Here is a 12,919-nt window from a genome sequence, read left to right on the forward strand (position 1 = left end):
CAAGACTCAGAGTTTTATTTCATTGGGGGTGTTTTTTAGAACTCTGACCTTTGCCTCTTCAAAAAGCATGCTTGGGTCAAGGATTACCGTATTTTTCTGGAGTATAAGACGCACAGGAGTATAAGACGCAGCACAATTTTGAAGAGGCAAATTAAAAGAAAAAGTTTTTGCACTCTGCAGACCTCCCAAAAATGGCCCATTTTTTTCTCCCAAAAAGGGCATGCATAGCCTTTAGGAGGCTTATAGAGTGCTCCCGGGGGTTGGGGGGAGGGCAAAAACAAGCAAAAAACGGTCCGTTTTTTGTTCATTTATGCCTTCCCCAGCCCCCAGCAGCATTCTGGAAGCCTCCCAAAGCCTATGCACATCCATTTTTGTGAAGGGGGTGGGGTTTTGGGAGGCCAAAATGCTGTATTCAGTGTATAAGATGCACCCATATTTTCACTCTCTTTTTTGAGGGAAAAAGGTGTGTCTTATAGTTTGAAAAATATGGTACTTATTTAAGAATGTCCTTGCTGGATCAGGCCAAGGCTTACATTGGCCAATCACGTGCCTCTGGTGCCACTCATAAGAAGATGGTGGAGACAAAAGCTGGCAAGTATGGGCTTCCTGCCCATAACCCAGATTTAATGCTAAATCTCCAAGGACCACAAGTCCTTCAAATTGCCCATCGTGAATTTATTTAAACCCTGGTTACATTCAGGATGTCAATGCACATGCAATATACTCTTGCTGTTTGTTTGTTTGGTTTTGCTTAATGTGTTTTCTAATCCCTATCCTGGCTGGTAAATTATAGGCTTTGGGAGGAGAAGACAACCCTTTAGTGTCCAGTGGCCACCCATAAACTCTTTTGCGGTACCAAGGGCAAAGTGGGTGAGACCACAAATGGAGCAGGAGTTGGATATTCCGTGTTTTTCTTGGACTGGGGAGCACTTTGTGTTTTTGGAAAACCTATTGCACCTATGCTAGGGCTTTACCATACTGTTTTTGTGTAGTTCCTACCGCCAAGTGATGGAACTTTGGGCTGCCAAATCTTTAACAGGCCTGATCAGAGAGATTTTCCATAGCGCAGCCAAAATGGTTGAGGGTACACACAGCCTCGCCCTGGCTTATTCATTTCATGCGGCAAGAACCAGCTGATTTCCTGCTTAGTGGTGTCCTTGAAAGCCAATTCAGAACCTTCTTTAAACCACTTTCAGAAGATATTCAAAAGATATCTCCAAAATGCTTAAGGGTTGTAATTTGAGAAACTTCCAAGGGAGCTTTGCTTTTGTTTTTAAAAAGTTTCCACTACAGTCCCGAAATTTTCTGGAGGGGAAGAATAACTGTTAAATGGGATAAATTTTTAAACTAGATATAGTCAAATCAAATCAAATCTTTATTAGGGTCATAGACCAACACAAGGAGGGTGGAGTTCAGTCAATTAAAAAGCACAACTGATGCCTAAATTTTAAAATGTAACGCTAGAAGATATATTAAAGCAGAAAGTAAATATAAAATCAAAATAAAGTATATATAAAATCAAGTTTAAAAGAATTTTAAAGGAGGGGAGCAGAAAGTGGTTATGGAAGACTCCTTTTTTATATCCCTGTAATCTTTTAATTCAGAGTAGAATGACTGGAGGGAGCTGAGCATTTACTGGGTGGCTGCCCTTCCTGATGCCATACAGAGTTGGCAGCAGATATTTTTTCTTTGCACCCTAGGAAAAAAACATCTGCTGCTACCTAGGATTGACCTCTTAATCTCCCAAGTGAGAGGCGAGAGTCTTCACCACTAGGTCACCATTTATATGAAAGACTATAGCTGTCAAATTACAGATGAGTCTAGTGTGGTGAACTAGATAATAAGTCTAGTTTATGGCACAGGTCATCATCCAATGAATTTTGTGTGTGCTGCCCAGAACGTGGCAATGTTATATGTTGCAGAAGGGTTAATATCTGTAAGGAACAGGGAAGTTTCGGAATGCCCTGTGCATTCTGGGTATTTATGCATTAATGGTGAGATGAGGCTATGATCATCACTGTAATATAGGCACTGGGGGTACTTATGGTAGGTATTTCAAGCTTAGTTAAGTATGCTGGGGGAGGCATACAATAGCAGAGTTGGAAGGGACCTTGGAGGTCTTCTAGTCCAACGCCCTGCCCAGGCAGGAAACCCTATACCTTTTCAGACAAATGGCTATCCAACATCTTCTTAAAGGCTTCCAGTGTTGGGGCATTCCCAACTTCTGGAGGCAAGTTGTTCCACTGATTAATTGTTCTGTCAGGAAATTTCTCCTCAGTTCTAAGTTCCTTCTCTCCTCGATTGTTTTCCACACATTGATTCTTGTTCTGCCCTCGGGTGCTTTGGAGAATAGCTTGACTCCCTCTTCTTTGTGGCAGCCCGAGGTATTAGAACACTGCTATCATGTCTCCCCTAGTCCTTCTTTTCATCAAACTGGACATACCCAGTTCTTGCAACCATTCCTCATATGTTTTAGTCTCCAGTCCCTCTTGGTTTCCCTGGTGATAAATGTTTATTTATTTATTTATAAAATTTATCGACCACCCATCTTATTATAGGGTAACTCTGGGTAGCTTACAATCATAAAAATATGTCTATACATACAAAATTAAAACCAGTGGTGAAATTCAATTTTTTTTACTATCGGGCATTTTGTGGGCATGGATTGGTGGGCATGCCAGGGGAAGGATATTGCAAAATCCCCATTCCCTCCCCACTCTGGGGCCAGACAGAGGTGGTATTTGCCGGTTCTTCAAACTACTCAAATTTTCCGGTGCCGGTTCTCCAGAACCTGCTGAATTTCACCCCTGATTAAAACATAATTAAAATCAAACATTAAAACCTAAGGACACATGGGAAACAAGGTCAGGTTAGCTCCAACTGGCACTCGGTGTTGGCGACATACTGTTTAATGAATGCTTTGGCCTGATCATCATGTCCCATGCTGAGTAGAAGACCTGGAGAGAAGCCCGAGGATGAGATTTTAGTTGCCACTGCATTTTTTCATGTGGATTGAAAGTCATCACTCATATTTAATGGGGCAAGGACAAGGGAATAAGATGACAGTCTGAGCCACTAGTTGAGTATGGTCATCCAAACTCCAGCCAAGAGATCTCTTGTCACAGGATGGCATCAGAGTCACAATTTGAGACCTGAAGACTCTATTTTAGACATTTGGATTGAACAAGTTTTAATGGTTAAGACAAGAGATGGGGACCATAAAGACGTTGTGCTATTGGCTTGGTTTCAGATAACTTAAGTGCTGCAGGGATATAGTGCCCGCCTCTTGTCTTAAGGAGTTTAAGGAGGACATCGGAGCTCCCTTGTGAATTTTCAGCAACATGGGCCCCACATGCTTTCTTACTGCCAATGGAATGAAGGAGACTCATCTCAGGCATTTGAAAGAGGAGACCAGCTCAATCTGGTTTCTATCTATGCTGCAGGGGTAGATGGGTAGATATAGATAGATGATAGATTGGATGGATGGATGGATGGTAGACAGACAGACAGACAGACAGACAGACAGACAGACAGACAGACAGAAGATAGATAGAGAGATAGAGAGATAGAAGACAGATAGAAGATAGATAGATAGATAGATAGATAGATAGATAGATAGATAGATAGATAGATGATAGATAGATAGATAGATAGATAGATAGATAGATAGATAGATAGATAGATAGATAGATAGATATGGATAGATAGCAGACAGATAGATAGATAGATAGATAGATAGATAGATAGATAGATAGATAGATAGATAGATAGATGATAGATAGATAGATAGATAGACAGACAGACAGACAGACAGACAGACAGACAGACAAAGACAGATGAGAGAGAAAGAGAGATATATATATATTGTAGGTTTTTCATGACAATCCAATTCTTTTGCTTTATGCATCTAAAATTTGAACTCTCCCCTATAGTGAGCCGATTATAATTCTTGCAATCCATTACGCTTGGAATACAAGACTCCCAAATGTCTACTGAGAACTTGTGTTTAGCAGTAGCCAACATCCAGAGGGGAGAAGAAACCACTGGAATGGGGAGATCATATTCACTCCAAAGAGGGAGGGAAAATAAGGTCCTTTTATGGCAAAATCAATGAAGAGAGATGGATTGAAACAATTAAGAAGAAATGTTTCTTCCTGCAGTCTGATTTGTATCCTTCACAAAACATCTCCTGTCAAAGCAGGTAGAGCCATCTAAGAAGTTGAAGGCAACTCAAGAACTTGCCTCCAGAAGTTGTGGGTGCTTCAACAGTAGAGGTTTTCAAGAAGAGATGAAATAGACATTTGTCTAAAAAGCTGTAGGGTTTCCTGTTTGAGCAGGGGTTGGATTGAGCAGTTTGAGCAGGGTTTGGACTAGAAGATCTCCAAGGTCAGTTCCAACTTTATTACCATATTTTTTGGAGTATAAGATGCATCGGAGTATAAGACGAACCAAGGTTTTGAAGAGGCAAATTTTAAAAAGAGTTTTTGCACTCTACAAACCTCCCAAAAATGGCCCCTTTTTTCAAAAAAGGGCATGAATATCCCTTAGGAAGCTTGTAGAGTCTTCCGGGGGGGGCAAAAATGAGCAAAAACAGCCCTTTTTTCACAAAAACGGGCCGTTTTTGTCAAAAAAAAGGCATTAGGAACCTTATAGAGTGCTCCTGGGGGCTGGGGAAGACAAAATTGAGCAACAAACAACCCATTTTTTGCTCGTTTCCGCCCTCCCCAGCACCCAGGAGCTCTCTGAAAACTTCCTACAAGCCATGCATGGCCATTTTGGTGAAGGGGAGGGGGTGTTCAGGAGGCAAAAAAAATGCTGTATTCAGTGTATAAGACGCAGCCAGATTTTCAGCCTCTTTTTTGAGGGAAAAAGGTGCATGTTATACTCCGAAAAATACGGTATTCTGTTATTCTGCTCCAGTATCCAACACAAAAGTGGTGCCTTCCATCATGTGAAGATCTGGCTACTTAACTTGCAGTCTGATGTCTTCTCCACATATGGGGGCACAGAAGTGGCCAAAAGAAGGGGTGTGGTTGCTCTTCTGCTTCATAGAAGATTAATGTTTCAAGCAATTTTTTATATATTTGGCAGTGAAATTAAATTTTAGCATGTTTAAGAATTATATAACAAGATTATGAAAAGGTAGAATAATTAAAAACATAAGCAGTAAAAAGGGTCATGAAATATTTAAAAAATACTAGTATCATTTTATACTAATAATGTAACACAAAAATAAAACAAAATTTATGAACATTGGGCACTATCTAATAAAATGAAATTCAATGGTGAAAAAAGTAAGGTTCTACATTTAGGCAAGAAAAACAAAATGCACAGGCACAGTATAGGTGGTACCTTGCTCAATAGTAGTAACTGTGAGAGGGATCTTGGAGTTCTAGTGGACAACCATTTAAATATGAGCCAGCCGTGTGCAGCAGCTGCTAAAAAAGCCAACACAGTTCTAGGCTGCATAAACAGAGGGGTAAAATCAAGATCACATGAAGTGTTAATACCACTTTATAAAGCCTTGGTAAGGCCACAATTGAAATACTGCATCCAGTTTTGGTCACTGCGATGTAAAAAAGATGTGGAGACTCTAGAAAGAGTGCAGAGAAGAGCAACAAAGATGATTAGGGGACTGGAAGCCAAAACATATGAAGAACGATTGCAGGAACTGAGTATGTCTAATTTAATGAAAAGAAGGACTAGGTGACATGATAGGAATGTTCCAATATCTCCGGGTTGCCACAAAGAAGAGGGAGTCAAACTATTCTCCAAAGCACCTGAGGGCAGAACAAGAAGCAATGGGTGGAAACTAATCAAGGAGAGAAGCAACTTAGAACTGAGGAGAAATTTCCTGACAGTTAGAACAATTAATCGGTGGAACAGCTTGCCTCCAGAAGTTGTGAATGCCCCGACACTGGAACCCTTTAAGAAGATGTTGGATAGCCATTTGTCTGAAATAGTATAGGGTTTCCTGCCTAGGCAGGGGGTTGGACTAGAAGACCTCCAAGGTCCCTAACAACTCTGCTATTGTATTGTAAAAACTAAACCAAGTAGAAAAAGATCAAAAAGACAAAAAAAACCTCCAAAATATTGAAAGATCCTAACAAAATTTAACCATTTGCAATACTAAATATTTAAGATATGGTAGGTAGGTAGGTGTCACTGCTTATAAAATATGCCACCTAATACTATATTATAATAAAATCTAGTATTATCTATACTGTAGCTACAGAAGAGTAAGTCCTTGTGGATTTTACTCAACTAGTCGTTGCCCATTATAGGGGGCGGTGCTCATCTCCGTTTCAAGGTCATTGAGCCATCTCTGTCCAAAGATATTTCTATGGTCATGTGGCCAGAATGACACCAGGTAGCATTCTTACCTTTCCACTGTAGTGGTACCTATTTATCTACTCGCATTTGCATGCTTTCAAACTGCTAGGTTATCAGCAGCTGGCAAGGGCAGGAGCTCACCCCTTTGTTTGGAGCTCAGGTGTCAAACGTGGGCTGCCAGCTTTCCAGCCAACAAGCCCAGCATCTTAATCACTGTGCCATCACGCCACTGTAGCAAGAGCTATCTATAAATGCCACTGAATTATTATAACATATCATGAAATCCATATTAATGAAGAATGAATTGGTTCATTCTCTGATTAGTTGAAAATACACCATTTATATTAGTTTAATAATAGTTTAAACTATTATGTAAAGTAAAAAGTTGAGATATGATGTTAATGCCTTATTCTACTGCACTGAAGCGAGTCATAAGTCAATGCCTTTCCCCCTTTTCTTTCCCCCATTTTTCTCTTAACTTTTCTCTTCCCTATTTTTCCTATTATTTACTTTTGTATTTTCTTTGTATGCTACATTATAATTTAATAAAAAACTAAAAAACAAAACAAAAGAAAATATATCCAAATGGATAAATTACCCATCTCAAAGAACCTATCCTTAACGTCTGGAATTATATATCATTTTTCCAGTTTCTCTTTTTGCCACCTTCCATGCCTGATACAATTATAATTCCTCAAACAAATTCCAGAGTTTTGGGATACAATTCAACAATATATTAGCATCTTTTAGGGACTTCATCATGCAACTATTTATGTCCCTTTAAATACTGTTCCAACAGTATACCCACCCATTATATGGAACCTCAAATGTTTAACACTTACAACAAAGAAAATGTGATGTTCATATTTTGGAAGATATTTTTGGGAAAGAGTCAAAAGTCTTGGCTGCAGCTCCTCCCAAGGGTTTACCAATTGCTAATGATTATTTTGTCAGGAGAAGAAGACACTATGGGCAGTCATTGAATTAATTAAGATTTAGGAATCATATAGAGGAATAATTAAATAGTTGCACATAATTTTATTCCCCACTGTTACAATTATTTCAGATCAATATGTAATTGGGATTAAATGAAATTACATTCACTTCTGATCCTGTCACTTTTTGGCTAACTTCACTAGTATGAGAAGTCTACTTAAAAGCCCAACTCAAGTCAAAATACATTTTTGGATGATTTAATTGTATCAAATCCGTCAGTACCAATTTAATTTTTTTAAGAACTTGCAGCCATCAATTGATGTGGGAGTTCAAACTTTGGGGCCAAATCCAGTGCATTTTCTGCATATGGAATATCAGATAATTTGTCCAGCATGCCTCCATCAATAACCAAGAAAGAAAACTCCCAACTCCATTGCTTGTGGAATTAAAATACTTTTACTGTTATGAAAAGATAGCAGTGAAAGTAAAGCAAGATCTGAGCCAGAAAGGCGCAAACAAGTTCATATCAAAGGATAACCCAACTCCCTCCCTCCAACGACCCCACCGCAGTGTCCAATCTGCAAATCCCTTAGGTGTCATGTGGGTTGCATCTCCAAAAGGCATCATCATGTTGGTATGCAGGACGGTTACCTTGACCAGATCCAAATACCGGCCACCAGCATGCGCAGAAGATGGTGAGAAGAAAACTCCCTTTTCCATATCACCTCCTTTACATTTATTCCCATCCCAAATACCATGTCCCCACCCTCCCCATTTCTATGGCAGCCGATATTAATATTCTGAGTTTCCTCCTTTGACCAGATTCAGAATTCATTTCTTAGGTTTACAGTCTTATCATTCCTTATCTGAAAACAACTTCCAGACCATGATTAAGAGAAGCATTGACCATCCAGAATTTTATGAAGCTTCACAGAGTTGGTCTCCTCAGGGTGCCGTCGGCCAGACAGTGTCGGCTAGTGACCCCCAGGGGGAGAGTCTTCTCTGTGGGAACACCTTCCCTCTGGAATGAGCTGCCCCCGGAGCTTCATATACTCCCTGACCTCCGGTCCTTCCAACACGCCCTAAAAAGTTGGCTTTTCCAGCAAGCCAGCCTGGCCTGAACAAAACAAATCAAATTATTGATTACTGTTAATTTTAATTGAATTTTTTAAAATGTGAATCTTAATTGGGTTTGTTTTTTGGATATTGTATCTAATTTTTTTAACTTTTGTAATATGTGTTTTTTTTTAATGTTGTACACCGCCCTGAGTCCTTGGGAGATGGGCGGCATATAAATCCAATAAACCAAACCAAACCAACAAGATTGCTTATTTTTAGGACTGTCTGTGGCTAGAGGTAGTCTTGACTTATGACTGGTCGCTTATTGATCATTCAGAAATCTGATGGACTTGCCTGGGGTACTTAAGACCCAGATTTGAAATTCTGATGGTCACCTCCCCTGGTTAAATATCTGCACTTGGGTCACTCAGCAACCAGACCATATTTATGGCTGTTTACAGCATCTCATGATTTCTTGATTGCGTTTTATGTCTGTTTTGACAAAAATGGAACCTTACTTCTAGTTTTCAGCAAAACAATACCCTGTTTTCCCCAAAATGACCTCCCCAGATAATAAGCCTAATCAGGCTTTTGAGCACATGCACTAAAATAAGTCCTCCCAAAAAATAAGACCTCCCCGAAAATATTGCAACACAGCAGCAGCCATGAGGTGACCACACTTGCCACCTCCTGCACCTAAAAAATAATAAGACTTCCCCAAAAATAAGACCAAGTGCTTATTTTGTGGGTCAAAAGGAAATAAGACCCTGTCTTATTTTCGGGGAAACACGGTACCCATAGAGAGCTATTGGCATCCATAACAAACTATGTGGATGGTGAACCACAGACCGGCCCCCTTTCCAACCATCATGAGTTATGGCCATGGTGAATAGGCTCCACTACAGTTGTAATTCAAGAAGTCCCTGGACTGTGGGAGACCTTGCCTGTTCATAAAACAGCTACCAAGGTAGACTTGACCCATCACAAAGCAGCTGTTCAACCTGATGTTGAGTTGATGTGTTTCTTCCCCGATCTCCTCTCTATTTCCCAATGGTGAACAACTCCAATTTTTTGTATTTATATCGCAGGGTATACTTCATGAGCCTTGAGATTGTACATGCCCTGTGTTATGGCCTGCCAGCGGCCAGTGGAGCTGGCAGCAGATTCGGATAGTGAGGAGGATGGGGAGGAACATGGGGCAGTCCTGGAGTCTGGGGAAGGCTCAGATGAGGGCTCTGTGTTGAAGGCAGAGAGGGGACCAGAGCCCAATGCCAGTTATCAGCTGCCTTCAGAGGCAGACATCAGTGAGGCAGACAAAACAGCTGGAGCCTGTTCCCAGTGTGCGCATGCGCAGAGTGGCCAGACGAAGGGAACAACTAAAGAACAGGGGGCGACTTGGGAGTAAGTAAGGCCACAGGTGGATGATGAATGGCCCCTCCCAGAGAAGATAAAAGAGGAATGAAAGGGGAGTGGAATTTGAAGGAGACCATTAGTTCGCTTAATTGGTTCGTGACTCTCCAAGGCTCCTTACCAAGTTTTGCAGATATCGGCCTGGCAGCTTTCCAAGCCAGATAAGGTCTGTGACTATAAATCTTCCCTTTAAAGACTTTGATGGACATGAATGAGCAGAATTCAAAACAAATTAATAAAAGGGGTTTTTGTTGGGACAAGGAGTTTGTTTCATGCTCTTGGGAAGCCTTGGTCAGAACACTCTGGTAAAAAGTGCTGTAGGATCAAATCATCTACTGTGGATTATTTGATCTGAGGAGGTTTAGCAAGAATAATATGACAAATCAGTTTTTTCTTCTTCTTGTGACAGTAGTTGAGGATCTGATAGCCAGACATGTGCTTGTTTCTGGATATCAATTCTTCTCTGCAGTCCATAATACAAGGTGTGCCTGCCAAAGCTTTAATATTCCACAGAGGTTCCAGGTCAAGGAATTGGTTAGCACATTCCCATTTCACAGGGATATGCTGGGTTTGGTCTCGTAAGATGTTGCCTAGTTACTCTGTGTGGTACCAGCCAAAACCACAGAAACTTTAATGTACTGTGGCATTTTCTGGAAAGTTTTGACTTAAACATTGCTGAGAGTTTTTCTTTGAAAATGCCACGAGCAACGGAAAGAGGGGAGAGAAGGGATTTTTCAAAACAGAGATGGTTTCCAGAATCACTAAGAGAGCAAGAAGTATCTTACGTCTTCTCTTTGGACATTTGGGTTACAAATGTCCAAAGTATTGGGGAAATTGGGGTATTTATTTATTTGTTAAACGTATCACTGGTGGGATTCAATTTGTTTTAGTACCGCTTCTGTGGGCATGGCTTGGTGGGCATGGCAGGGGAAGGATACTGTAAAATCTCCATTCCCTCCCCACTCCTGGGGAAAGGATACTGTAAAATCTGCATTCCCTCCCTACTGCAGGGGAAGGATACTGTAAAATCTGCATTCCCTCCCCACTCCAGGGAAAGGTTCCTCATTCCCTCCCCACTCCTGGGGGAGGATACTGCAAAATCCCCATTCCCTCCTCATCAGCTGGGACTCGAGAGGCAGAGAATAGATGGGGGTGGGGCCAGCCAGAGGTGGTATTTACTGGTTCTCCAAACTACTCAAACTTTCCTCTACTGGTTCTCCAGAACTGATCAGAACCTGCTAAATACCACCTCTGAAATGTGTATGGTGCTCATCTCACTACCCAAAGCGACTCTAGTCTAGACCTTCTTGTCAATAACAAAAGCATCTGGTATCCTTCAGATGTTGGTCGATCAGTGCTATGACTGCTGGCAAATGTGGGCTAAAAATGTTCTGGCTGGGAATCATGGTGAGCTTTAGTTCAAGTGCAATCTTTTGGTTAGAGAAAACTGCTGGAAGTGATTGTAGTGGTAATGATGTAAAATTGCTTTTTGGATAATTTCAGAATTGTTGCTGGTCCACCCAACAGAATTAATAGCAAGCAAGAAAGAACAGACTGTTTCATTTGTTCCATCAGATGTTTTAGTAGTTTTCTCATACTATTGAAATTGGCCAAAAAGTGACAGGACGAGGAGGGAATGTGACTTCACTTAATTCCAATCAAATATAAATGTGAAATAATTATAGTTGTGGTGGATATAATTACGTATAATTAATTAATACAATGTCTTTGAATGTTGTGTTCTTCTGCTGATCTATGAATAATTAGCATTTGGTAGACCCTTGAGAGGAATCTGGAAGCTGCAGCCAAGACTTCTGAGGGCCTCATTTAGCCCTGGGGTCTCGGGGAAGACACTACTTGTTGTTGTTAGTTGAAAAGTCATGTCTGACCCATTGCGACCCCATGGACAACGTTCCTCCTCTACCATCCTCTGGAGTCCATTTAAGCTCATGCAGACTGCTTCGGTGACTCCATCTAGCCACCTCATTCTCTGCTGTCCCTTTCTTCTTTTGCCCTCTAACTTTCCCAGCATGAGGCTCTTTTCCAGGGAGTCATTCCTTCTCATTAGGTGGCCAAAGTATTTGAGTTTCCGCTTCAGGATCTGGATCTCTAAAGAGCAGTCAGGATTGTTCTTCTCTAGGAGTGATCGGTTTGATTGCCTTGCAGTCTAAGAGACTCACAGGAATCTTCTCCAGCACCATAGTTCAAAGGCCTCAATTTTGCACTCCAGGGGAAGGATACTGCAAAATCTCCATTCCCTGCATTGATGATGTTACCTTGTTTGAGTAATGAAATGTCTGCAACAGCCGAGGTGGCGCAGTGGTTAGGGTGCAGTACTGCAGGCCGCTTCAGCTGACTGTTATCTGCAGTTCAGCAGTTCTAATCTCACTGGCTCAAGGTTGACTCAGCCTTCCATCCTTCCGAGGTGGGTGAAATGACGACCCAGACTGTGGGGGCGATGTGCTGACTCTGTAAACCGCTTAGAAAGGGCTGAAAGCCCTATGAAGCGGTATATAAGTCTAACTGCTATTGCTATTGCCTTTGCAACACAAGCTCAGAGAACACCAAGGACCCCACAGTTCAACCCTGAGCTACAAATATTCTCATTTATTGTCACATTTGCTCAAATTCTAGCCACTTTACACTTTTTTGATGTCTCCATTTCTCTCTCCTTTCTTTTTCACGCAGCCTGCCAGAAAATGTCTGAGTCAATTTGGTTACAGAGAACAGCAGGAAATTAGACTAAGGCCCCGTGGGCCTCTGGGTGTGTCTCCTGTGCTTCTGCTCCTCAAATCAGAACTGCTGAGTATTTCAAGTAACAAGTAAGTAGGTTTGATGTACTCCTGTGAGTTTGCTGACACTACAACCAGTGTCCGTTACAAGTTGTTTTCACAGCTGCCAGACAATAACAGAAAGCTCACCAAGTTAAGAGAATCTCTTTTAAGAGATTCAAGGCCATCAGACAGTGTCACATATTTTTGAGTCTTCCAAAGCAACAAATTCATACATTGGGCAATAAGAGTTGGTGAAAAGGAAGTCACTTATCTATATTAGGATCTATCAGATAGAAACCCAATACCCTGATAAGGAAGAAATGTTTCTTGTGGGGATGTCTACACGGCACAGCAGCTATTTAGTTAGCATATATGTTTATTTAGCTATATATGCGCTATTTAGAGAA

The 12,919-nt window shown here is 41.1% G+C and overlaps 1 protein-coding gene across 3 annotated transcripts in view; it reads left to right on the forward strand.

The window, feature by feature from the left end:
• COL8A2 (collagen type VIII alpha 2 chain) overlaps window positions 1-12,919 on the forward strand; it is a 183,150-nt gene that overhangs the window by 120,089 nt on the left and 50,142 nt on the right. For all 3 annotated transcript variants that reach the window (XM_032227389.1, XM_032227387.1, XM_032227388.1), the window contains exon 2: window positions 12,427-12,560. The gene's annotated coding sequence lies outside the window, so the exon portion shown is untranslated. The remainder of the gene's footprint in view (window positions 1-12,426; window positions 12,561-12,919) is intronic.

Source organism: Thamnophis elegans, chromosome 12, assembly GCF_009769535.1.
Source record: "Thamnophis elegans isolate rThaEle1 chromosome 12, rThaEle1.pri, whole genome shotgun sequence".
NCBI lineage: Eukaryota > Metazoa > Chordata > Lepidosauria > Squamata > Colubridae > Thamnophis > Thamnophis elegans.